This window comes from Artemia franciscana, chromosome 9, assembly GCF_032884065.1.
Source record: "Artemia franciscana chromosome 9, ASM3288406v1, whole genome shotgun sequence".
Lineage (NCBI taxonomy): Eukaryota > Metazoa > Arthropoda > Branchiopoda > Anostraca > Artemiidae > Artemia > Artemia franciscana.
Window position 1 is genome coordinate 10,117,667 of NC_088871.1, and position 6,097 is coordinate 10,123,763.

Consider the following 6,097-nt stretch of genomic DNA (forward strand, 5'->3'; position numbering starts at 1 on the left):
GGGGGAGTTGGGAGGGGGAAACCTAAAACTTGAAAAACACTTAGAGTGGAGGGATCGGGATGAAACTTGGTGGGAAAAAACACGAGTCCTAGATACATGATTGACATATCCAGAACGGATCCGCTCTCTTTGGGGTAGTTGGGGGGGGGGGTTAATTCTGAAAAATTAGAAAAAAGAGGTATTTTTAACTTACGAACGGGTGATTGAATCTCCATGAAAATTTATATTTAGAAGGATATCGTGTCTCAAAGCTCTTATTTTAAATCCTGACCGGATCTGGTGACATTGGGGGAAGTTTGGGGTGGGGAAACCTAAAATGGTGGAAAACGCTTAGATTGGAGGGATTAGGATGAAACTTGGTTGGAAAAATAAGCAGAAGTCTTGCATACGTGGTTTACATAATTGGAACGGATCCGATCAATTGCGGGGGGGGGGGGGTAATCTGAAAAATAAGAAAAAATTACGTATTTTTAACTTACGAAGGAGTGATCGGATCTTCATGAAACTTCATATTTAGAAGGACCTCGTAACTCAGATATCTTATTTTAAATCTCAACCGGATCAAGTGTAATTGGGGGGGGGGGATAGTTGGGGGGACCGGAAATCTTAGAAAATACTTAAAGCGGGAGATCAGGATGAAACTGGATGGGAAGAATAGAAACCTGTCTAAGATACGTGACTGACATAACTGGACCAGATCTGCTCTCTTTGGTGGAATTGGGGGGGGGGGGGGTAATTTTGAAAGTTGAGGTATTTGTAACTTACGAAAGGGTGACCAGATCTTAATGAAATTTGATATTTAGAAGGATCTTGTGCTTTAAAGTTCTAATTCCGACCAGATCCTTTGACAATCGGGGGGAGTTGGAGGGTGAAACCGGAATTCTTGGAAGACATGAAAATTGGGGTGTTTATATCCTACGAATAGATGATCGGATCGTGATGAAATTTGATTTTTAGAAGGAATTCATGTCTCAGAGCTCTTATTTCAAATCCCGACCAGATCTTTTGACATTGGGGGGAGTTGGAGGGGGAAATCTTGGAAAAACAGTTGGAGCGGAGGAATCGGGATGAAGCTTGGTGGATAGAATAAACAAATGTCCTTGGTACTTGATTGACAGAATCGTACTGGATTCGCTCTCTTTGGGGGAGTTGGGGGGAGGGGTTCAGTGATTTGGCGAGTTCGGTGCTTCTGGACGTACTAGGGCGATGAAAATTTGTAGGCGTGTCAGGGAGCTGCACAATTTGACTTGATAAAGTCGTTTTCCCAGATTCGACCATCTGGGGGGCAAAAGGGAGAGGAAAAATTAGGTATTTATAACTTACGAGTGGGTGATCGGATCTTAATGAATTTTGATATTTAGAAGGACTTTGTGACTCAGAGCTCTTATTTTAAATCTTGACCGGCATTAAGCCTCTTATTTTCCTTTTTAAATCAATCTATTGATTCATAGAATTTTGTTAGAGCTCATACCATATGATCTCTTGGCTCTTAGCTCTTCTCGCCTCGTCACAAGTGCCATATGAGCTCTTAGCTCTTGTTTTCTAATCATCTTTAAAACAAGAAAAATTAGAGTAGTAGTAAAATTCAGTATTATGTTGACCTTCACAACATAAGTTAGTAGTTGGTATTTCATTTGTAGATAGTAGTATTTAATATATATTACTACTACTAATAAAGCTACGGACGCTTATCCTCTATCCCAATCTATTCAAAGCCTCCCTCTTTACACCCTCCCACGAAGTTCCCATTTTCTTTAAATGTTTCCTGACGTTTTCATTCCAACCCTTTTGGGGACAACCTGCTCTTCGTGTTGCCGTAGACGGTTTGCCAACAAGAAATTCTTCCTTAATCTGTTATCCTTCGTCCGCAGAACGTGCCGTAGCCATCTCAACCTTTCTCTTATTAACGATATAATGTGTTTGGATACATTACAACTACTGCTAACAACTCATTGCAGCACCAAACCACCTGAAATCAACACATTTGTGGACGCTCCTCCTCTTTCTTATTTTATTCAAAGCTTCACTCTTTATCATATCCCATTAAGTTCCAGTTTCCTTTAATTAATTTCCTTTAATCCTCCCTTAGAACTTCTTCCCAGCCAAGACGACCTGATTTCCGCTTGGCTCGAGATGGATGGCCGAAAAACGCAATCTTTGCAATCCGTAAAACGTTATCTAGCTACCTTAATCTTTCTTTCACTATAGCCCAAATGAGTTGTATCAATTTATAGCTTATTGTTTGATATATGATAAGTCAAATGAGTATCTAAAACCATCCTTAGTAGATCGTCTGGAATACATTTAAAGCTCTCTACATCACCAAGTTCACCAGTGTCTTCAGATTAGCAGTTTAAGCATAGCCCAGCACCATACCCAATCGTTGGTTGCCATCTTAATCTCTTTTCAACAGCAATACCATCGAACTTAATTCTCATTGTTGTAGGCAAACCAGTGGGTATCTCAATCAATGTCAGTTCAAGGTACCTTAAACTCAGTGATTCTTTTCTTGAACTCGAAATGAGTTGAACTTTGTGAATTTGACAGTACTCATTAGACTTTGACGGGATCCACGATTCACTGAGTAGACCCAAAGGCTAGTTAGCCGCTTGTATAAGAGCCTTTGACCACAAATGTGTAAGATCAAGCAGCCAAGGTTAAATTCTGTGTTACTGGACCCTTTACATGATGGAGTGTTTCTACCACATCGTAAAGTCCTTGAATAATGAAAGACACACTTCCTTTCTGAGATATGAATTGAGAGATTACCTGGTTAAAATGTGGTCGTAGTGCCTAATTTGCTCAACAATGTGCTCAAAAATCAGGTACTTTTAATTTTTGTGCGGATCAGCCTACCTTGAGCATAATTCTTCTGCGGTAGCAATATATGAAAGGTCAGAGCATTCGCTCAAGAAAGGCGATTCCGACTGTTAATTCCTCAGCTGACATTTTTTAAGGTATGGCTGGTTCTTGTAAACCCAAAATCAGCATATTGGTGAAGCTGGAATGGATATTTCGTGTGACTGAGCCTAGTATAGGGAAGTCTGATTCAGTCGTTAAGTTTTCTACTGGGCTTTTACTAAGCCTCTTTTCCATTTTCACAGTCTCTTTCCCAAAATGCAGAAACGAATCGTCGGAAATTCTGGGAGTTTGCAAGGTAAGTGACTATTAGTTTTAGGTTCGTTCAAGAGGGGTCTTTTCTCTCAACTTGCTGATCAGTGATCAGGACTTCCACGGGTTTTGCCTTCCAGTAACAGTGTGTTGGCAAAGTTACAATCATATTTGGCTGCATCTGGAACCTTAAGAAAAAGAATTGCTAAAAAAGACAAAACAGAAAGTTCTGCAGTACCAAAATAGAGTGCTCTAAGCTATGTAGCTTAAGGAATTAGGATGAAGTTGTTGTAAATGGTGTGTAAGCTTACATGAAATTAACTGTATTTTGTGGAAAATGCTATTTAACGTTATCAGCTTCGATCAGTGACTTACATACAAATGCAAAGGAAGGGCGGAAAAAAACGTAACACGAAGAATAAAAAAAAAAGAAAGAAGGCAAAATGAGACAAGACAAAATATGTCTGACATAGGTACTACTAATTTCATTGATGTTGCCCGTCTGAGCAGGTTTTAAAATTAAAAGATCTTTATCCTTTTAAACTTTAGAACACTTTGTTGTTTTCGTGCATCGCCAAAATGTGTGCCGTGGACTTTTGATACTGCATAACGGAATTAAAAAAACTAATGGAAGTGTAAAACATTTCTGTTTTTAGAGCCTGGACTACTAAGGCCAATCAAATTCCCTACATGTGATTTTTGAAAGTATACTCTCTATTGAGATAAAAAATTTGCCGGTCGCCGGATGTGCATAGTTAAAAGATTTCAGTCTTCCATGCAGGTTCACTCAAAGTACCTAGAATAGCAATCTAGAGGAGAACTTGCCATTTAAGTATTGAAGATAAAATTCAATCTTCCAAAAAATCAAGTCAATAGCTTTTCCTCTTATCTGTCCGATAAGCAACTTCAATCCAAGTGTTAAAAACTGCAGCTTTATTAAACCGTTATGTAGAAAAGGTTAAGTCAAACATTAATTTTAGGGTGATGCGTTGCTGGCTGCATGAATAATCCCTTTGGTTGCCTTTAAGTAGGCTGTTTCCTGAAAATATTGGGTGCCCCTGTTTGATTTTTGATACTTCACTAGCGAGAAAGTCAACTTTGTAACCTTTTAAAGCGTGAATATGATTGGAAGAAACTACTAATGTTTTGCTTCAGAAGTTTATTTTTTCTTTGCTCCGTCCTTAGAGTGAGCATTTATTGGCTATGTGCTTATGAAACCTATTAAGACATTAGTTGCTTCTTGATTAACTAGACCCGATCTTGACCAAACTCTAAGTACAATCTACACGGACAGTAATTATAAACCTTGTGCGCGTAAAGTCAAAGGTTGGTAATGCCCTGGTGATGCTCACAGTTTGCAGCCCGTTGTCAGAAATCCCCTCAGCCGATAATGTTTTGGATTCAGAGCCAAATTTTTAGGTTATTGGCGCTTCTAGTTTATTTAGAGTATCCCCTTTTAGAGCTCTCGGTTGATTCAGGATTTATTTAGGAAAAACCAATTGTCTTTTTGCGTTTTTAAAAGGTCGAAATGTGAAATTAAGCGGTTATTTTACATTTGTAAAAGAGTTCAAATCCAAATTAAGTGGTCATTTTGCTTTTGCAAGAATACCGAGTTAAAACTGGGTAGTCATTTTATAAATTAATCATATCATTTTACAGGGACGGGTATTACTTCGTGTAGAGGCGAAAATGCCAATTTCATGAGGTTGGATTCAGCAATTTTTGTGTTTTACCGTCGTGATTGCTAATGTTTTCTTGGTATCTTATTTGTTTTTGCTAACAAGCTGAATCATGAAACGCATTTAGTATTCAGTCTAAACAAATTATGAGCAAACTATTAATTTATCAGATAGAAGAAATTTAGCGTAGGTCCTATCTTTGTCTAATATACCAGATAAATACATTAAAGTGATTAGTGATATTTACGAGAATAACATTGCTGTGTCTAATATAGGAAATGAAGTTAGTCGCTAGTTTTGTATTAACTCTGGAATTAAGCAGGATTGCTTTCTATTCCAATTCATATGAATCATTTTGATTGGCTTTGCCCTAAAGGGCAGAAACAAAGCAATGGGAAAATGTCTAATTAAATGGGAAGTAAAACTTTCCTAGACTTATATTATACTAATGGTTTAGCAAATTAGATGAAAATTTCATCGAAATGAATGAAATTCTAGAGGTTTTGCGAGTTCAGGGTGCAAGAATAGGTTTTAAAATTAATGTCAAAAATACTTAGTCGCTAATACGAAAAATAAGTGAAGGTGAAGAGGTGATATTGGGTAACAAGAAGGTAAATCAAGCGGACAGCTTCATTTGCCTAAGTAATACTACACGGTATGTGCAGTGAATAGGTTAGAAATAGAATAGCCTATGTCCAGACACAATTTCTCAGTCGATAAAAGTTTAGAATAATAGAGATAAGACTATGAGCCAAGATTATGAAGTGATTAAGCATGATTCTTAATCGTGGGGGTTCCAAAACCGGAAGAGGAGCTGCTAGATATTTTCCTGTGAAATTTCCTAAGCGGCTAGGACACATTGTTCAGATGAAAGATGACAGATAACGAAGAATTCTCATCGTTGGCTAACCGCCTAAGGCTAAACAAAAAGCGGGTCGTGCCTGAATGGGACGGGAGGATGTCGTAAGGAAAGATTTAAGAGAAATAGGAGCTTCTTGAGTGGGTTTAAAGAGGGATGCCTTTTTTATGCCATACAATTATGAGATTCAGAAGAGTCTGCTTAGATCTATTTGCCTTATGGTGCTACAGTGAGGTAGGGTGTTAGCAGTACTAATTTGTCGGTTTTCTATAAAAATCTTTTGAAATAAGTATCCCAGTTGGTTTTGCTGAGTTTTTTTCTGAGCTCTTTTTCAACTTCCCATTATCTTTTTGTAACTAACGCTTCTATTTCCATGGCCTAAGGGAAAATTGTTAGCAAACATTGTGAGTCAACAAATGGAGCGTAGAAAAAACAATTTTTGCAATGA